Consider the following 21,881-nt stretch of genomic DNA (forward strand, 5'->3'; position numbering starts at 1 on the left):
ATGTGATAGTTGGATGGCATCACCGAATCAACAGACATGAGTTTGAGCAAGCTCCAGGAGTTGGTGATGGACCGGGAAGCCTGGCATCCTGCAGTCCATGGGATCGCAAGGAGTTGGAAACGACTGAGTGACTCAACTGAATTGTGAACTTTACCTTGCTGGGTGCTGGATATTTTTGTTCAATGCCTGGATCGGGAAGATCCCCTGGAGGAGGGGAAGGCCAACACTCTGGTATTCTTGCCTAGATAATCCCCATGGACAGAGGAGCTACAGTCTGGCGGGCTGTACAGCTGCTGTCATGGCCTGGCAGGCTACAGTCCATGGGGTTGCAAAGAGTCAAGACATGACTGAGCGACTAAGCACAGCACAGAGCACTGTTTAATCTGGGGCTAGTTTTTCTCAACTCTTGAGTTCTGTGTTTGTACTCTATGCAATCAATGCCCTGTAAATTATGAGATTTTTTACATTCTTGGGTGGTGTTCACAGGAACTATTCCCACTAACACTTGTCAGGTGGTTTTTTCCTTACGTACAAGCACTAATTAGTACTCAGCTACAGACTCAATGGAGACTCTGAAAATCTATGGATTTCTTTCTCAGCCCAGCCCTCTACTTCTCATACTCCGCCTGAGAACTCACACCACCTTGATGGCGCAGATTCTCAGCTCCATATGCTCTTCTAGAGACACTACTGGGCTTCACCTGCAGTTCTTGCTCCCAGCGCTGCATCCCAGGGCTTCCTGTGGGGGCTGAGCCTCACCTCCTTTCTTTCCCACCTCTCACAGATCACTGTCCTTTGCTGCTTGCTGCATAACATCTTGAAAACCATTGTTTCCTATGTTTTGTCTGGATTTTAGCTGTTTCAGACAGGAGAGTAAATCTAGCCAGTTACTCCCTCTTAGCCAGGTGTAAGAGCTTGTTTTGTCTATTATCAAGCTTCATTCTATAGGCAATCATGTTGCACATTCTCTTCAGCGTCTGACTTCACTGACTCAGCATTGTGCCTGACCCATCCATGTTGCTGCATGTATCAGTAGTTTCTTTTCTCTTTTTAAAACTTCATTTTGTTCTCTAGTATTTCTACCAAGAATATTTTAAAATTGGTATTGAAATTGATGCCCCCACCCCCCACAGATGGCTCAAGTGGTTAAAGAGTCCACCTGCAAAGCAGGAGATGCAGGAGATGTGGACTCGATCCCTGGGTCGGGAAGATCCCCTGTAGAGGGAAATGGCAACCCACTCCAGTATTCTTGCCTGGGAAAGCATGTGGACAGAGGAGCCTGGTGGGCTATAGTCCATAGGGTCAAAAAGAGTCAGGTAAGACTGGCACACACGCATTCATTCCAGGGCTTGTTTTAAGTATGTTGACTAACATACTTAGCCTTGGTGTTAAGAAATCATGGATGTGAACTCTAGGTTTGACATTGAATAGCTATGTTCCCTTGAACATGTCACTTGGCTTCCCCAAAGCTGTGGGCCCAAAATTAATGATTTAGTTCAAGTGTTTTACAAAGTGCTCTAAAATATAAAGTGATTTAATTTAGAATCGTAGAGCACATAGAATCAATGTTTCCTAGTGTTTTCTTTACAACAAAGTGATAATTTGGTATCTACCAAAACAATTGCAATTCTCATAGAATGCTTCACTGAGTGGGAAGTGGAAATAAGTACTTTCCAAATATACACTAGGAAACTCTTTAAGGAATACTGATTCCATGGAGTAGCTCAGATATTACTACTCGGTTATCAGACATGGTTAAGAGACTTAATTTGACCATGGTGATAAAATCAGGGTAAAAAAGAGTATGCTGCATTATGAATACCTTTCAAAATCAGAAGCACATTGAGTAGGAACAACAGATTGATTTTCAGTGATGATTGGGCATCAAAGGGCACCAAAAATAAAATTTATGCATTTTCCTATTTGCATATAACTTCTCTTGTATTAATGAGATAAGAAATTCCATTTTTAAAGAAATGTGCTATGATAATATGGTTATAATGACATTGAGCTCAGTAACAATGAATACACTGCAGGAATCTATTCTGAAAATATAAATTCATTTTCTCTCGAGGCTTTTGAGTTTTTCTTTTTTCCCTTAATTTAAGTGCCTGAACATTAATTATTCCAATATCAAATCACATGCTTTCATTAGTTTGAGGACAAACTACTCCCAAACAAAACAAGTGTTTTAAGAGAATTTCTGATTCACTATATCTGATAAAAGTAAATATAGTATGTCTTAGCTTCTCTTGTCAGTGAGGACCCCTCAGAATTTTCAAAGGCATTGGTCTTCTAAAAGAAACATACTGCTCATCTAACACTGTCAGCTTTTCCAACTGGTAGCCAAGGTGGATGAACCATAGTTTTTGTTTTGTTTTGTTTTTAGAGTGATGGCTAATTTGGTAAAGTGGAGTCAGACTGCTTCTGCCACCTGTTAGTTATGTGTTGCTGGGAAAGTTATTCAACCTCTGAGTTCGTTTTCCATTTGAAACAGCAGTAGCCTTATCTACTAACATAAAATTCTGTATATAAGGCCTTTTGTACCGCACCTACCACATAGAGCTCAATATTAGCTGTGCTTGTTATCATTAGTCAACTCGCTTGGCACCTCCATGGTCCTCCTTTCAAGGCTGCTCCCCCAACTACTGTAGCCAAGAAGGGGATCTCACTGATCCCCAGGTAATGCCAGCTGCTCACCCTTATGTACAACACACGCTGAAAGGCTACTCACAATGGCAGTCTTCCTTTGAACAAAATATTCCTGGTTCTGAATTTTGCATATTTCTGTGGGGTTTCTTCTGTAACCTATTTGCCCTGGTTTGTTTACTTCCTTGAGTGTTCTAACACTATATAAATTTGTAAAGCAGATTCTGAAATCCAGTGGCCTGAGTTTGATCAACATCTACCAACGGACCATCATCCACCCGTGGGACTTGGACAAGTTAGCTACTTAACTTTTCTAACCCTGTTTTCCCATCTGTAAAATGGGGATAATATAAGCACCATGTTAGGCTAATGTAAAGACTAAGATCTTGCAGACAGTGGAGACTTAGCATGAAGACAGCACTCAAGAAGCATTCATTAAATAGTATCTTCTGTTAATAGTTACAATAGAAGACCCTATTTAATAATAATCACAGAGAGAATTGGTCTATTATGTACTGCTAATGACTGAGCAACTGAAAGTACACCCACGCACACACACACACAACAGGTAAATCTTCAAGGCAGCAGAAATACAAGTCCAGTAACCGAGATAGTGTGCTCCCTGTTACATCTCACCACTCAGAACATCCTGATCCTCTTGGTTGTATGAAGACCATCCCCTTCTACTAATGATAACTTCTGTTAGGTCGGTATGGATACTGTATTTATATACATAGATATACCTATCCCTGTGTATCTGAAGATCTACGCAGTGGTGAAGATGGGAAACTTGTAACAGGTCAATGAGATGAGCAGAGTCTGTCCTGAAATGGTGGCTGTTCCTATAAAATGTTAACTCTGTCTAACCTAAAACTGTTAGGTCCTCTGTCTAACCTAACTCTGTTCAACTGGGGATGAACTTAAGGCCAGCTTTTCTTTGGAGAGGTATCGAAAACATTGAAAAACTCTTCCCCACCGCCAGCTTTGACATTAATAAATGAAACCAACTCAGAAAAATTCCTTTCACCCTACTTGGGTTCTTCTGCTGAGGTTCCATCCCCAGAGGCTTCCTAGAAAGGTAGGAACTGCTTTGGTATTTTAAAATTAGCTTTGTCAGAGGGCGATGAGTAAACTCCCCTGGTGGCCTCTGGTCCTGGTGCCCCATTAATCTTTGTGCTTATCCATAACATAGATCCATTACTCTCTTCCAGAATAATTAGATGAGCATCATTGGCCTTAGTTTTTAAAAGAGATCCAGAGCAGCCTGAAGGGTGACTGTGATGGTTCATCCTCGCCCACTGACCCTGTGTGGTTCAAGCTTTGGGGAAGCAGGATGACAGGGGCATCTTCTGTTCAGATTAGCTTTCCTTCCCAGTGGCCCCCATCACTCACTCTCCTTTTATGTAAATGGACTTGTGGGTGGGAGACAGTAAACTCAAAGCCTAGAGGGAGATGGGCAGTTGCCTTGCCTTCTGGACTCTGGCAGAGAGCTTGCACTTGCCGAGGGCTCTCTGCATCATCACCCTGATGCCACTCACCTCCTCCACCTTTAGTACGTTTAAAGCCCTTATGAAAGAACTAATTGTATGCAGGAAGCAGAATTTCTCTTTCTTTTTCAAGAAATCTCTTTGAGGACTCTGCTGTGCTTGGGTTGGGTGCCAAACACGGGTCTGGGTGAACGGCCCTCTCACTGGCTTTGCCCTCTCACTACACCTCACTGTCATCCTGTCATCAAACTAGTCTTAAACTGAGCCAGACTTCTACTCTCTCCCTCTCAGCCGTATTCCCCTACACCACATGGAGCTAAGGGATGCATGTGTTTATATTTTTTTAAGAATTTTAAACTTTATTAAAAATAAGTTATTTGAATATTGGATTTCTTGTTTTGCACAGACATTGGCAAGGTAATAAGACAAAGGCAGGCCGAATTGATAAAACCATTTCCTAAAGCCAGTCTAGTAGCAAGAGATAGTAGGAGCATTTCCAAGAATTTCCTGGATATACAGGTGAAAGATGGGTGTTGTCTCATATAAAAAGAGGGGACAAGTAAGATGGCATATGGAGAATAAAAGAGGAAAACTCATTACTCAGTCATTCACCTTAATTCTGTGGTTTCTGAACATAAGTTGGTCTGTTTGGGAAAGAACCCATTTGTTTGACCATTTTCCTCCAGGCCACCCACACATTTTATCTTCCACTCAACTCCCCCTAAATGGCCAGAGACATACTTAACACTCATGGCAATTGAAAGAAATGACAGGTTAGCTGTTTGGGGAAAAGAACTTAGAAAAATTGTCCCAAAGTTACAAAAACATTCGTACCCTCTGACCCAGAAATCTAACTCAGGGAATGTACTCAAATGAAAGGAGAACTATATGTAAAAGGCTTCTTTTGTAATATTTGTAACAGCATAATTAAAAGGACAAATACACAATGGAAGAAACCAAACTATGTTCTGGTTTATGAAATCAATTGGCTATTATACGGCTTTTGGAAACAGTCATTAAGGGCCAATAATAATGCAGACAGTGTTCAATGCAATATTTACAAACAAGTTTGTATCCACACTCTGATTATAATGACTTAAGAACCACACCTACATGTGATCAAGTATCAGGAAAAACTATGGAAAGTGAAAATGGAAACCTTTTCATGAGTGGAGAGGGAAAATGACAGATTGCTCTTTCCAAAAGAAAGGAAGCTACTTATCTCTAAATGCAGTTACCAATGAACAACATTTAAAAGGAGCCATCGCAAGAGCTCTTCTTTGAAGAGGGAAAAAGGAAATATTTGGGGAAGTATGAAGCAAAGACTTTATACTTTTGAGTTTACTGTGGAGCTGCAGAGAAGGATAAACACTCTTGAGAAAGGGCCAGCCAAAGGGTGGCGGGAACCACAGTGGTCCTCCTGAGGGCTGCTGCCTGCCTGGTTCAGTGAGAGGGGAGTTCATCTCAATGTCCACCAAGTGTCTGAGCACCAAGAACATTCCAACCAAAGAGACAAGAGCACCCTGCGTCTTGAGGGATTGTCCCAGGATGCACTTGGTCCCAAACATGAAAAGACATTCAAAGAAGCATCTGGATCATGAGGAGATCAGAGAAGCTGTCCAACAGGGTGGAGGAAGCACAGAAAGGCAGGGATAACTAAACGAGTTTTCCTTTGCAAAAAAAAAACCAGTGCAGAGGATCCACGATTGCAGACTGCGAAGAACATAAAAGAGAGTGAAAGAGAGCCAGGGGGAGCTATCCTGTGACTGACCTTCCCAGGAGAGGATCAAATTGAGGAAGCGCAGAATTCACAACAGACTCTGCCCTAACCTCCAAGCTCACGTTCCTCACGTCGCCTATCTCTGCAGTCCATGTCTGTATACACGCTGCCATATGTCTGATTCTTTTAGCAGAAACAAGAGCTGTGGCCTAGATAGGTAGCAATCAGAGGTGCAAAGGTGGTTAACTAGATACCTATCGACATCATTTCCTCGTGTTTAAAGAAGAAGAAACTGAGGCACAGAAAGGGAAATTGCCCTGTGAGGAAGGAAACCACTTCTCACTAAAGCTGACTGGCCAGGTCTGAGGAGCACAGCCCAATAGCCACGAGTCTCCAGCAGGGGACTAGGGACAATGTGATAGATTCCAGCAGTCTGGCTAGGTTTCCTGATTTCACTGCCGTGTTTTACTTTAGGGAGGAAACAGAAAAGGGCTCATTTCCTTATCGAGAGTTCCAAATATAAAGGGACTGTGGAGATCTCTGTCCTCTCCCTTTCCTTACGTGTTCATTGTAGCTTCACAGTACCCAAGAGCCTCCTAGATCTTTGATGCTGGGAGGAAAGCCAGAGTGCAGCAGATGGGAACAAGGGAAAGCACGGAGGCCGGGGACACAGAGTTGAAAAGGACTGGGCCCTCCAGATGATGGAAACCAGGTAAGCCCCTGTCACCCAGTGCCCAGGAGTAGAGGTAAGAAAGGACCAAGGTTCTGAATTTCAGGGAGACTCCAACCTCAAGCCTTCTCTCAGGGAAATGGAACAGGTAGAGCAAGCAGGAGAAGCAGAGCTCTATCCAGAGTAGTCAGGGGACAGCCTCAGAATAGTCCGTGGGCAATTTCTCTCCTTCAGCAACCCTGGACGTACCACTGCAGACGCAAAATCACCAGTGGTGAGATCAGCATGGGAAATCCCAAACTGCAATGCCTCTTACAGAAAAGCCACTCCCCAAAATGAAATTTTTTAAATTTCAGTTCTTAGAGATCCTGAGGGTAAAAATAAGATAACGATAGCCAAGCCACTCGGTGCTGACAAGAATTCAGGACCAGGCTAGAAAGGAGAAGAGTCCTAGGCTTCAGAAAGCTTTTCTTTTCCTCACAGAAGTCTTGTGGTTCACCCTCAACCTGTCTCTCAAGAATGGGGCTGTGCCTGTCTTGTATATGCATCTGTAAATCAAGAGAAGGGAAAACTTGAACAGATATAGAAAAGACGGTAGCAACTGACTTAACTTTGAAGACACCGTGGTGGTCATCATCTGATTTCCCAGCATCAATGTGCCCACCACAGATTTCTGGACCGATAATGACAACTGAAAGCTATTAAATAAGAGGCAACCAGAGGACCACCATGACCTGATGATGTGCCAAAGAGATCCAAGGCCAGGACCCCCAATTCTCTCATCCCTGGTGAGAATCATTGTCTTAGCAGGACCTGCAGTCCTCTGTTCTCCAACCTAGAGCCCTTCTGGAGCACGAAACATGAGGTAAGGCAGGGCTTAGCTATGTAGGATACCATTTTGGAGTGTCACAAAACAGAGGGCACCATCAAGGTCAAGAGCAAAGGTCAAGAGCAAGGTCAAGACGAGTAGAACAGCTCCATCCAAGAGACCAGTTCCTGGGACAGTCTTAAGGAAGTGTCCCTACTATGGGCTTGACCCAAGTCTGAATAGCTGGGGGAGCTCTGAGACCGAGGGTGGATTGTCAAAACCAGCCCTTCCAGTCCCCACAACACCCCCACCAATATCCAACAGCCGCACCAGTCATGCCAGGATTGAAATATCTCCATTCAGACCACCCACTGCCCTCACCAAAGGTGGAAAGAGCAGACCATCCTGTAGAGACGCAAACCCCCAATGAGGTCATCTCTTGTAGAAACCACAATCACTTTCTCCATCCCCACAGTTGAGGGGCCCACTCACTTGGTGGGTGAGACAGAAAGGCACCAGGTGCAAGGCGGACTCTTCACACAGACCCCCGGACCCCATGGTGGAGCAAGCAGGGGAAGTCCATCAGCAGGAGGCTCCAGTGAGGAGGTGCCTCCAATGTCTAGGCCATTAAGAACCAGTCTGTTCAACTTCAGGGCCAGTAGATTCACAACCTGGGTCTGGAATCCCAGAGGCCTGTGATTTCGTTTATAATCACAGATTGTGCACCCCAAGAGCAAACATCCCATAAATGGATCGGAACTGTCTCTGGGGACTTGGTTTCTGTCTTTGTACCTTGAGGAGACAGGATGATAACAGCAAATAGAAAAAGAGGTATCCATGGGTATCCAGGCAAGATGCAGCATTGTTTTCTTCCCAGCATCCTCTCATGCCATCTCTGGTATATATTGCAGTCACCACACAGAGCACATTGTTGAACAAGTGAAATTCACACTAAGTTGACTCTGATTTCAATATCCCCTGCAAGATGAGAGAAACCAGATCCTAGGAGAGAGGGCAAAGACTTGGAAGGGAGTGGGGGGCACAACCTGGAGCATTTTAAAGCAGAACAGAATATAGGTTCAAAAATAACTAAGATCTAGGCACAGGAGTGGAGAAGGAAATGGCAACCCACTCCAGTATTTTTTTTTTTTAATGATAAAGTCCCCTTTTATTTTTTTATTTTATTTTTTTTTTAGTTTAAATTTATTTATTTTAATTGGAGGCTAATTACTTTACATTATTGTATTGGTTTTGTCATACCTCAACATGAATCCGCCACGGGTGTACACGTGTTCCCCATCCTGAACCCCCTCCCACCTCCCTCCCCGTACCATCCCTCTGGTTCGTCCTAATGCATCAGCCCCGAGCATCCTGTATCCTGCATCAAAACTGGACTGGCAATTCCTTTCTTATATGATATTATACATGTTTCAATGCCATTCTCCCAAATCATCCCACCCTCTCCCTCTCCCACAGAATCCAAAAGACTGTTTAGTACTTTTGCCTGGAGAATCCCGTGGACAGAGAAGCCTGGTGGGCTGCTGTCCATGGGTCGCACAGAGTCAGACATGACTGAAGTGACTTAGCATGCATGCTTGCATTGGAGAAGGAAATGGCAACCCACTCCAGTATTCTTGCTTGGAGAATCCCAGGGATGGGGGAGCCTGATGGGCTGCCGTCTATGGGGTCGCACAGAGTCGGACACGACTGAAGCAACTTAGCAGCAGCAACAGCAGGCACAGGAGACTTCAGGGCCCAAGAAAACCATCCAATTAGTTGGACCCATTCGCAAACCCTTTTGGCTTTGAGGGCCCTGAACAAATTCCTCTGATTTCTCTTCCTACCAGGCCCAGCTCCACAGAACAGGGCATATCTGAAGTTGGGTTCATATAAATATCTCAGAGAGCCTCTAAAGTGGAAAGAACCCACAGGAATGCTTCTTGGGTCTTAGTCTCAGGAATGACTGCACTGATCCTTAGACACAGTAATGATCACATTTCCCTCTTTCAAGTGGGAAAATTTAATACTTAGAGCTAAGCTCATGGCTCCCTTCTACCAAAAATATAATGAGGTAGTAGCAGTCCTTGGCTTTGAGATACTAGGACCTTCCTTTTCCCTTTTGGCACAGTTCTTTACCTTTTTTTTTTTTTTTTAATTTCCCATATCTCATTCTATTAGATTATCTCATTTCTGTGTGACATTTTAAATTCTTTTTTGGAACAAGGTGATGTTTTGCTTTGTTTTTAAATAAGTCATTAAGCCCAATGTGCAGTGTGGAAGCACCTGGAAAAGGGTGGTGGCCATGCACCATCTTTGTTCCAGTGATGTGGGGCCCACTGTCTGCTCTGTACAAGAGCCTCCTGTTTCTGTTAGCTATGGCTGAGATAACTTGCCCTATTTCCCTCACAAACTAAATCCCTAATTCTCTCAAGTCTATTTCCAACCTCTAGCAGAGGTTAGCCAAGAAGACGGTCAGATACGTGATGGACCTTGAAGAGTTCTGGGTAGCTGAGGGGCAGTGACTACAGAAGGACATGTGGAAGTTAGCCTAGGGTGGAAAGAAAGAGCATTCCTGAGAAAGGGAAGAGGCCCAAAGATTAGGAGTCACCGTATGGTTAAGCATGGACTCAAAGTTTATGGAAAGAGGAGTGATGGGACAAGAGCTAAGCAAGGAGAGCTGTGTAGTAGTCACATCATAAAGTCACCTCTGTGCTAAGAGGTTCAGACTTTTTCTCTTATAAGCCATAGGGAGCCAGGGAAGGATGTGAGGCAAAGAAATGCCTGAATCACATTTGCACTTAGGAAAATGACGTGGACAGGGTGCGAATGACTGACGATTTGGAGTGGGGGCTGGAATCCAAGTCATCTGGGCAAGACTTAGTAAAGGCCTAAATTAAGGCAGTGGGAGGCTGAGTAAATTCCAGAGGTGTCTGTGACACCCAATTGGCAAAACTTGATAACCACAGCGAAGCAGAGGTATCGATCTGACTCTCGGAACAGACTCAGGTCACTCCAACTTCAGGGACGTGTTAAGATGGTGCTGTCACTCAGAATAGGCAGTGGGACGTGTCGAGCAGAGGGTGAATGGCTCCGGATACTGAATGCAGATGGGCTGGGCAAGGTGTCCAGGATACGTTTGTGGAGAATGATAATAGGACAGGATTTCAAGCACTGAGAGGAGGGTAACACATGCACTGAAGCTCAGAAGAAATACCATTCTACAAAGAGTGAGGACAAGGGTGGCAGATGGACATTAACAAGGACTGACTCCCTGTGTCCATGTTCTTTCTGCTTATCTGTATTTCCTGATCTCTCCAGAATGACGTTCTACTCTTCTTATAAAAGAAAACACAACTTTGCATTTTAAAGTGAAGTCACTCAGTTGTGTCCAACTCTTTGCAACCCCATGGACTGTAGCCCACCAGGCTCCTCTGTCCATGGGATTCTCCAGGCAAGAATACCAGAATGGGTTGCCGTTTATTCATGCTCATGTTTCTCTTCAAATAGAATCTTCAGCCTTTTAAAGACAAAAAAAAAAAGAAAGAAATGTCATACCCCAATCTAAAGAAACAGACTTGAAGACACAGAGCACACTGTGGAAACCATCACTGTTGTGTCTAAAGCAATGCAGAAAGGGCGTACAGGGTGAAGAGAAAGCTGTGAATGGATCTGCAGGCCACAGGAGGGACTGGGCAGGAGGGAAACCCTGAGAGCAAGTCTGAAAGAAAGCAGTGCCCCAGAAGCCAGTGTTCTACGAAAGCTCTGATACTGTAGCTTCTAAGTTCTTCATGGAGGGACAGTCTCTTATTCATATATGAACTCCATCCCACTGGCAGTCTGCCATCTCCCAGACAGAAATCTACAGAGTAATGGCTCAATGTGAAAGTGAAGTTGCTCAGTCATGTCCTACTCTTTGTGACCCCATGGACTGTGGCCTACCAGGCTCTTCTGTCCGTGGGACTTTCCAGGCAAGAATACTGGAGTGGGGTGCCATTTCTTTCTCCAGGAGATCTTCCCAACCCAGGGATTGAACCCAGGTCTCCCGCATCGTAGGCAGAATTTTGTAGACGCTTTACCATCTGAGCCACTAGGGAAGATCGTTATGGTTGGCCCAATAAGCACTTACAAATAAATGTGATCTTAATTCCCTCTTGGCCTCTATTATTTGAACTCCTGTGGAATACACTCTCTGGGACATTTTCTCTTAGAATATAATTAGAAAGGGTTTGCAGAGCTTGTAAAAAGAGAAGGAAAACTCCTCACTCACTTAGAACACTTATTCTCCCTGAGAGAGACCGTTTCATAAAGCTTAAGACAAACCCCATCTCAGGTTTGCAACTGAGGTGGTCAAATACTAGAGCAGCAATACCAGGCTCCAAAGAGTTGAAGAAGCCAGCATCACTTTCCTTGCACAAGTGGCCATAAACAGAGAAGGGCCATGTATCTGATCATTAATATTGACAACCCTTCAGCAGCAGCCCTGAAATTGATCCCAGGTGCAGCTGATTATACGGAAGTATAAAAATTTTATTCAGGTATGAAAATTACATAAATATCTCATCCACTTATGAAGGAGGCACGAAGAGAACATGAAAAAAAAATTAAAGATTCTTGGGCTTCTTGTATTTATCTTTTCACTCATAAAATAGACTTATTGTTGCAATTAAAATAGACTCATTGTTGCAATGTTGATGCAATAAACATTTTAAAATGGGAAAACACACCAGCTGGAGGAGGGTCACTGCACATGAGTTAAGTCTAAACTCCCGGGAGGCACAAGTGAATGGGAAGAGCATCTGAACTGTGACACACAAGAATGCAGCTCAAAGGAAGAGAGAGAAGATGGAGAAAATAAGTCAAAGATCTTTCTTTCCTAACTCCAGGAGGTTCTTCATGGGCATGTTCAGCAGTGCCTCAGAACACCAAAGTCTTCTCCCTAGGACACTTTCCCAACAGGTAAAAGGGAACCTCACCCCCATCCTGAACATGGGAAATGAACTTTTTTTTTTTTTTCAACTGAAGGAAGCCACAGAATCCTCAGGATCCACCAGTGAGGACAGAGAATCTTACGGAAGCCCTGGTGAACGTCACAATGGAATGGGTTATGAGAACCGCCCCCCGCCAAGTTATTCCCATGGAGACTGCTAAACTCGCACAGCAAGCAAACAATCATTCTGGTTAGAGGCAGACCATTACCAGCTAATTGTCCGAAAGTCAAGAACACACCAGCTCTAGGGACAAGTGGACCCTCACATGAGGAGACTTCCCAGAAGCCATTCATATCACTACCCACAGAGCTTCACCAAGATGAAGAGCCCTGGAAAAAGGATGCTACAAGATAAGCCGAGCCACAAGCCAAAAACAGGGAGTTAAGATATCTTCAGGCCAGAGGGCTGGATCAAGCTTCCTGCGAAAAGAGTGATGTACGGAGATCTTGGCATTTGCAGTGGGATGGATGGGGGCTGTGTCTGCCCTTCATGCCCAGCGCAGTTCTGTCACCTAAGCAGAAACTAAGGTTCTACTGCTGCTTCCTTAAAGCCAGTCATGACCAGGAACCACCTGGGAAGCAAACATGGAAATAAATCATCCTCTAAGGCTCTCCTTCTTCAAAGGAGAAAACCAAGACTCATTGTTGATAGGAAGACAAATCCCTGAAAACTCAAACAACGGAGTAGAGAACCCAAGATGTGGCTTCTCTGTGACAGTGAAAATACTCTGGAGGACCTAGCCAGGGGTGTGGGTGGCACTGTGAATCTCACTGGCAGGCTCTGGCAGCTCCATGTTTCCTGATCAAAACCTAGGTTTTAACAGGGGATAATTACAGAGGACAGATGGATATGAGGCACTTGCCTTAAGAGTCCATGGGATCACTATTCTCTTGGAAGAAAGGGCTTCACTGAAGACTCCGGTCTGTGAGTGGATGCCTACGAGGATCCCAGGGTAAGTGTTAAGTGAGGGCAGGCAAGAGGAAGGATGAAATTATGACAGATAATGGGGAACCCAAGGATACAGGGTCAGTATGCTTAGAAGCGTTCTGCAATTGACAGAGAAGGGAGAAGTCAGGGATAGGGAGGTGATCTTGTGGCCAGAATGAAGAATATTGAAGGGCTCCTGTTGAGACCTGCTTTGGCATGAGTTGGGGTAGCCAGGCTCCCAGGGCAGAGACTCCCATAGTAGAAGGTCAAAGACAGGGATGGAGTTGGGGTAGCCAGGCTCCCAGGGCAGAGACTCCCATAGTAGAAGGTCAAAGACAGGGATCAGAAGAGAAAGCCCCCACCTCCCCAACAAACTCTGAAATTCTAAAGCATTTAGATCACTGGATCTAAATGCTGGATCACTTATCCTAAGTGAAATAATTCATGGCATAAGAGGCACTCACAAAATAAGAACAGTTTCATGGGTGCATGAAGAAATCAAATACTTCCTAGTCTCTACCTTGGAAACTTAGAGAAAGGGAGACGGTGCTGAGGCTCTCTAGGGAGTTGAGCATATACCCAGAATCCAAACCCAGAAGAGAAGAGGAATTCATCTTTCTGACCACTATTGCTCCTTAGGTTACAGCCTCTGAAAATCCTTTCTAGCTATATTCCAGGGGGAGAAGACCCAGTCCACATTAGGAGTTTAGGAGTCAACCGGGGCCACATGATGAAGGGTGATGTGGTCTCCAACATAGCAGGTCACTCTGTGAGGAGACAACCACAGACTTGCCTCCCCAGAAAAAGGAAAGTTCCCACCACAAGCTTCCTTAAAGCCAAAGAGCCCCACAAGGAAGAGGAAGACATCGAGATAGGAGCACTTGTGAAAACCCAGCTCTGGCCCTGCCAGGCTGCCTTAGACAGTGATCTCCACCCTGCAGGCTTGGCTGCCACTACGAAGTGCCCTCTTGGTTCCTAGTGAGTCAAGGCTTTGCCTTCTCTGTAAACCACTCCATGAATGGACAGATGGGATGAGCCAGAAAGACCATCAAGATGAGGAGAACAGGAGACCCTGGAGTGACCATGGTGAGCAAGTTGGGGTAGGGCAAGGCTAATACCAGGCTTCCCAAGGATAGTGTTCCAGGCTCCCAGGGCAGAGACTCCCATAATAGAAGGCTAAAGATGGGGATATGAGAAAGCCCCCATCTCCCCAACAAGCTCTAGTTCTAAGGCATGGGCTGGATCACTTATCCTAAGTGAAATTATGAAACATGGTGCCCATTGCCTAAGAGGCATTCACAAAATGAAGAACAGTTTCATGGGTGCATGAAGAAATTAAATACTTCCTAGTCTCTACCTTGGAAACTTAGAGAGAGGGAGAAGGCACCAAGGCTCTCTAGGGAGTTGAGCATATACCCAGAATCCAAACCCAGAAGAGAAGAAGAATTCATCTTTCTGACTGCTACTGCTCCCCAGGTTATGGCCTCTGAAAATCCTTTCTAGCTATACTCCAGGAGGAGAAGACCCAGTCCACATTAGGAGTTTAGGAGTCAGCTGAGGCCACATGATGACGGGTGGGTGGGGTGGCCTACAACACATCAGGTCACTTTGTGAGGCGATAACCACAGACTTGCCTTCCTGGAAAGAGGAAGGTTCCCACCACAAACTTCCTTAAAGCCAGTGAGCCCCACAAGGAAGAGGAAGACATTGAGATAGAAGCGCTTATGAAAACCCAGCTCTGGCCCTGCCAGGCTGCCTTAGACAGTGATCCCCACCCTGCAGGCTGCCACTAATGGCTTTCTCCACATGGAAGGCATTTCTGGGGCCCTCTTGGTTCCTAGTGAGTCAGGGCTTTGCCTGCTCTGTAATCCACTCCGTGAATGGACAGATGGGATGAGCCAGAAAGAAAGACCATCAAGGTCAAGATCAGGAGAGCAGGAGGCCCTGGAGTGACCACGGTGAGTGCTGGTTCTCTTGGTATGAGTCTCTCCAGGGTAACTCAGTGGGTGGGGAGAAGGGGATTCCGTCAGAGGATGGACACCTGGCTTTCTGGCCTCCTGCTCCAGGGGCCACAGAACAATAAAACTGCCCCCACATCAAATAGGCAGGCCAACCGCACTAAGACTAAAATGCCTCCATATCCAGACCACAGCACACCTCTCTAAAGAGGAGGTAAAGGACGCGGAGCTCAGAGCACTGTGTGGAGAAGCACATTTCCTCAAGACTTCAGGTACCCCTCCACTCGCTCTTGCAGAAAGTAAGAGCTGAGGACCTCAAGGGCATCAGGGAACCCTCCACAAGGCTCCATGGGCTATGGGTTTCCCAGGCTTTATTTAAAGTCCTAGCAGTCAGAAGCTCCACTGGGGCTTTCTATATCCAGGTTAGTTATTAGTACAGATGGCCGCCCTGCCATCTTAGTGGCAGCTAAGTCTCTTCCCACGTCATGAATACCAGGTAGGGCTCACATATGACTCTGGACAATACACTCAGATCAATCTAATAAGGAATCATTTCACAATCAGATCATACATGGGTCTCTGCAGTGCTTTTGCTATTTCTTACTTTTATTGGTACAAGAGAAATGGGATGAGGTTATCAGCAGAAAGAAGACGAGCAATGGGTAGGTTGGGTAGAGCTCAACTTCAGGGGTGTTGAAGCCCTTTTTAAGTTGTTCTCACTGACTTTTAGAAAATGGTCAGAAAAAAAAGGTGTCACATGAAAGCATAAAGTCAGCTCCTTCTCCCCTTATTGATCGACACACTTTCATGTCCTCAAGTTTGGGGAATCCCACAGTCATGAGAAACCCAGAACTGGAAGATACCAAGTGAGGAACAGAGTGACCAGATGAGTCTCCTGAGTTTACTTAAGTGAAGATATTCTCCTGGCAAGGAGGGGAGGGAACGATCATCTGGATTGTACACTCCCTGGAGGAGAGGAGGAAGGTCAGTGTGGACATTTCCATGTCATCACTTTTTAGCACCATGACTGGTAAACATGAAATGCTGACTCTGTTCTATTAAACAACTCACACTGGTCCTTGCCTTTTTTAGGAACCCACTGAGACAACCAACACCATCTCAGCTCTCCAGGGAGTACAGAATGTAGGCAGAACTCAAGGCCAGAAGGGAAGGGAATTGGCTGTGCTGACCACTACTGCTCCTTGGGTTACGGCCTCTGCAAATCCTTTCTAGCTATATTCCAAGAGGAGAAGACCCAGTCCACGTTAGGAGTCAGCTGAGGAAACATGATGAAGAGCAGTGCAGCCTACAAAACATCACTGTGTGAGGAGGCAACCACAGACTTGCCTTCCCAGAAAGAGGAAGGCTCCTACCACAAACTTCCTTAAAGCCAGTGAGCCCCACAGGGAAGAGGAAGACATCAAGGCAGGAGTGCTCATGAAAACCCAGCTCTGGCTCTGCCAGGCTGCCTTAGACAGTGATCCCCACACTGCAGGCTGCCACTAATGGCTTTCTCCACATGAAAGGCACTTCTGGGGCCCTCTTGGTTCCTAGTGAGTCAGGGCTTTGCCTGCTCTGTAATCCACTCTGTGAATGGACAGATGGAATGAGCCAGAAAGAAGGATCATCAAGATCAGGACCAGGAGGGCAGGAGGCCAGTGCCCTGAAGTGACCACGGGGAGTGCTGGTCCCCTTGGTATGAGTTTCCCCAGGGTAGCTCAGTGGGTGGGAGGAGGGGACTCCATCTGAGGATGGACACCTGGCTTTCTGGCCTCCTGCTGCAAGGGGCCACAGAATAAAACTGCCCCTGCATCAAACAGGCAGGCCAATTGCACTAAGACTGAAATTCCTCCATATCGAGGCCACAATACTCCTCAGTCAGAAGAAAATGAAAAAAACCTGGAGTCCGGATCTTGGAGTGTCCTCTCCTTTTCCAAGGCCAGAGGCACCACCTCCGGTCCCAGTACAGTGAGAAATGAAGGTGGAGAGTTAAGAGGAGAGGATTCCAGTAGAAAGAGGCTGCATTAGTGATGACGCACCCGCCACCCCATGTCCTAAAGCACCTGGAACAGAGGCAGCCTCTGAGAAGAAGGTGCCAGAGGGCTCCCCTCCCCGGCTGAGACTCCCGGCTCCCTGATGGGGCTGCAGTCCAACCAGGGTAAAGGTTTGGCTGACTGAATTCAACCCAAAGATCTCTATGGGTACCTTCTGAGAGGTGGATCTGAGCACCATGAGCATTCAACATGACTTTGGTGATATTTCTGTGTGAATTGTGAAAGAAAAAAAATCACTGCTGATGATGAGCTGAAACAAAATCCCCAGATTTGTCCAAATCACAGGCTTGCATCTGGAGGAGGAGGGGAGGGAGAGGAGCAATGAAGAGAAGGGAGAAAGCAAACAGAAGGGATGACAAGCAAGTGCCCAGCAGCTCCATGGACTCCTCCAGGAAGGAAGACAGGCCAGCCCAGTTCAAATTGGTTGGAAACTTGTCTTTCCAGGGTTGTGTGACAGAGCCCTCAGCTAATGCTCCCAAGCAGAATAGAAAGAGGATCAAAGGACCCCTTCAGGAAGGATGAGGAAGTGAGGTTCTGGGCTTCTCTTTATATACAATGGGAAATTTCCTCTGGCACAGGAAACCAAATAGTAGTGAATGAATGAATGAATAATGCTTCTTTCCCAAACTCAAGGCCTGGTATGACTGAAGAAAAGGAAGTAGACCCCTTGTACAACAGTTAAGCAGAACCAGGGTAAAGAACATTTCCGAAGAAGACGTACATGGTCCCTCCTAGAAAACCCCTTCTCAGCCAGCTCTCAGGCTGAGGTTAACCAGGGAGGCTCATGTTAAGATCGGACAAAATCTCCCCAGCAGTAAGGAGTGCCAGGAAAAGCATATCATCCTAGAATAGCCCTTTCTCAGGTAATCCTCCTCCATGTGGTCTCCAAAACACCCACCTATTTAACAGAGACTCCTATTTCTGTGGATGCAGACCAGGACATAGATTTGACCTCAGCAACAGAAACTAAAGACAACTTGAGAGTTCCCTGGAAGTGCCAGTTGTAGCAATACATATTACCCATCCCGGATATTTCTCAACCTTTTGTACCCTAGGTATCAAAAACAGTCATTCCAATTGTATCACCTATGAGAGGAGAAACTGGAAAGCATTGTCTTAACTTTGGCCCCACAACAGAGTTTGGCCCCTACTGACAAGTTAAAAAGAAGGGAAGAATTAAGAGTCAGTTGTTAGTATGGGAGTCAAACTAGTACATAAATCCTGCTGTCTTCTTAAAGCTGAAACCTGACTTGGGGTAGTTATTTGTGTGCCAAAAACCTTTAGTATTTGAGAGGTCAAAAGCCTGATGGAGGGGGAAAAAACAATCATGCCATCCTTCTTTCATTAAACCCCATTTCTTCTGAACATCTGTGACCTGAAAAACAGCAGGGGGGGTCCAGAGATTCAACGTTGAATACAAGGCCAGCCCAGAATTGGCCTCTAAGATTGAGCAGTCGCCCACTTTAGACATTTTTTTTTTTTCCTATTCCAGGCCCTCAAGACTACTAAAATGTCTTCTTCCCAAGGAGCTGCTGCATCCTCACCTCCTAGGCTAGGTTGCAATCAAAAACACACTAAGAAAATACCACAGCCAAGCCCTTCTTCCCTGCCTCTTCCCTTATTTGGTAGCTGTCTTCCTCTAAGACACCAGGCTACACTACAACTAAGACAGAGGCAGAGGGACCAGCTAACACATGGGATCCAGGCAGCCCCTGTCCTGGAATCCCTTTAGTCCCAGCCTACAAATGCAGGCTTACTTGTCAGTCAAGCCGGGATTGGAGGAGCTGCTGGACGCTCTATCTATAATGGGGTGCCACTTTCTCCTTCTGCCCTGAGCAAGTATGATGGTGGAAGGGATTTATTTCCTCCCTGAGAAGAACAAGAAAACAGCTTCTAGTTCATTATTTGAGGAGGGCATGTGTCAGGGCTGGAGCTGTTCTACAAAAGGTTGAACAGCCAAATAAGAGGGTCATGGGAAGGAACTCGGGCAAGACAGGTAACCACCACCGGGGACTCCGGGGGTGATTTCTGCATTAGGCTGTTTGTCTTCTATTTCAAGATCTGAATGGCTAAACCCTTGCCGGCATGGAGCATATCTTACGCATCAGCTCCCAGTCGAGTCCTGGAAGTATTGGCATAAATGTGCTTATGTCAGGAAGGACAGACCATTGAAAGCGGCTCATCACAGGACTGTTGGGCCCAAAAGGACACAGTCAATCTCATGTCTGTGAACAGAAGCAGTTTTCAGTGAAAGGGCTACAGAGAGGTTTCTGACTCTTGCAGCCTTGGTAGGAAATGGATTCCACTCACAAATCCAAGGGCTTGGCCTCGGAAGAAAAATGATGAACCAATTATTGTAATAGCGTCATTGTCCTGCGAAGGGGGGCAGGTAAAGAGGCCATTCACTTGGAATAATTCCTAACCTCTGAAACAGTTGCCCCATTAACACCCCAATCTCTTCAGATTCCCAGTGAGTGATGTTCCCTGACACGTGACTGGGTGTGTTATTATTCCTCCCTGGAGGAATCAAGCTTTCCAGGGCAACCGGTCCCTGCTTAAAACCTATTTGTGTTTGAGTGGTGAGTAGACATCCCTTTCCGGACAGCGGGATGTGATGGGGAAGAGAAGAGTTGGGGATGTAAGAATACGACCCACCCGAAGGAGGAGGACAGAAAAGGGCACCTGAGGAAAAGGAATTCCAGGCACTTTTCCAGGAAGACACATTTCTTCTCAGTCTCTTGGACAGCAATCAGTCACACAATCAGCTTTTTTTCGTCATCATGTTTTAGCATGTATAGGGAAACAGAAATCTGCCGGAGAGCAAAAACAATCATGGCCCTGGAAGAGACCTCTCTAATCCACACATCTTTGTAACAGTGAACACTGTTTATGAAACGCCACGTTTGGCCTACAAGGATCCTATTCAGACCCCCTGACAGGCCTCTGCTCTAAGCCCTGTGATCCCAATCCTGTTTCCTGTCACTGCCCCTTGCTCTCCTCAGATCTCCCCCACCCCCACACCTCTTTATGGGGATAGCTTTATCTTGCTGCTGAAGCCAAATAAGATTCCCGTCCCCTCCATTTCCTTTGCAAGCCAAATTCTTTCTGGCGTTAGGTCCAGCAGAGGCCTGTTCCTCTGCCCAGACCAACTCAGACTATCCAAGTCCATACTCAGTCTTCCCTCCTCTGTTTTCCCCGAGCACCAAATTCAGCACTCAGCTTGAGAAGCCTAACTCCCCCCTTTTCCTCCATTGAGGAAGGTCCACCCACATCAAGGAGCTGGGATTAAGACAAAAATGGGGTATCTTCACCCTTTTCTCAGCCTGCTTATGTAACATTATGCTCTGAACCTTCTCAGACGTCCTGACAGGTACTGAACCCACCGCTGCCCTAAAGCATGAGATTCGGAAAAGACGACCCTTCCCGGGATGCACTGAGATGGGTGGTACCCATGGCCCCCCTTCACCCACAATAGACATGCTCAATGTCTGTAGTAGCGCCTTCCACGTTAGACACATAGCTAAATCACAGTGGATCCCCAACAATAACCTCACTCCAACAGGGGCATGTGAAACCCTAACTAGTGAATAAAGTCCCAAGGTGTACTCCAGCTGGTCATGGAAATTGGCATGCTCAAAACAAAGGCTGGCTTTTGCCACTACATATTCTTGGAAACCGCTCTTCCTTTACACAAGCTTGTGTTTATCATACGGTTTTATTAAATAAGTCATTCAGTGAGTGCTGGGTGGGTTGGGGGTAGGGTGGGGGGAGTTGGGCAAATGCTTTTTCATCCAGCATCCTTTAGACCACTGGTTTCCAAAACTGTGCTGACAGGAACTAGAACAAGTTAGTCCACAGTTAACTATTGCATTACTGGCGTCCCTCCAACAAAATAAAAATAAGCCATTCCAATTTCATTGACTAGGAAAAAAGTCTGTTAAAGTTTCTAATCAAGAGTGTCAACCAAAGGATGATGCTGTTCAGCTGTGAGATTATTTTTGTAAAGTTCCTCAAAACCATGCCACTACATCTCTAGCCAACTTTTAAGCACTTCCCCAAACAGATCCACACTCTACCTTTGCTCTAGGACAGTTTTTAGGCTACAACTTTGCTATTTGCCCTTTTATCCTGTAGGGCACAAGTAAGCGTGTCCTAGAGGCTGCAGCTGTGGAGTTCTAAGCACTATAGTTTTATTCCACCCCCACCCCCAGACAACAGATGTAGCCTTTTTTCATCTGATCTGACTTCAATAATGTGCTTGGATTTTTCAAAATAAATTATTAGAGTGCTCTCAAGCTCACTGAGTCAAAGAAACGACCAGAGGTGTGTCTAGGCTTAACAGGGTGATTTCGGCTGGCCATGGTCTCCACAGCAGTAAAGCTGCACAGGTTCCCTGGCAGGCAGGTCAGCAGCAGCAGAGCGACTGACCTCCCTCGGCAGCATGATCACCATTACTTCCAACACAGCAGCAGTGATTTTGCATCCTAGTGATCATCCTGAAAGTGTAAAGCAGATCTACTCTCAGAGGGCCTGGAAAGCAACTTTGACATAACCAGACTTGTCCCCCTTTTGAAACAAAAATGAAATTTCACATCTGAGGTTATACTATGCTGTAAAGAG

The sequence above is a fragment of the Bison bison genome, unplaced genomic scaffold, assembly GCF_000754665.1.
Source record: "Bison bison bison isolate TAMUID 2011002044 unplaced genomic scaffold, Bison_UMD1.0 scf7180017864326, whole genome shotgun sequence".
Classification (NCBI taxonomy): Eukaryota; Metazoa; Chordata; class Mammalia; order Artiodactyla; family Bovidae; genus Bison; species Bison bison.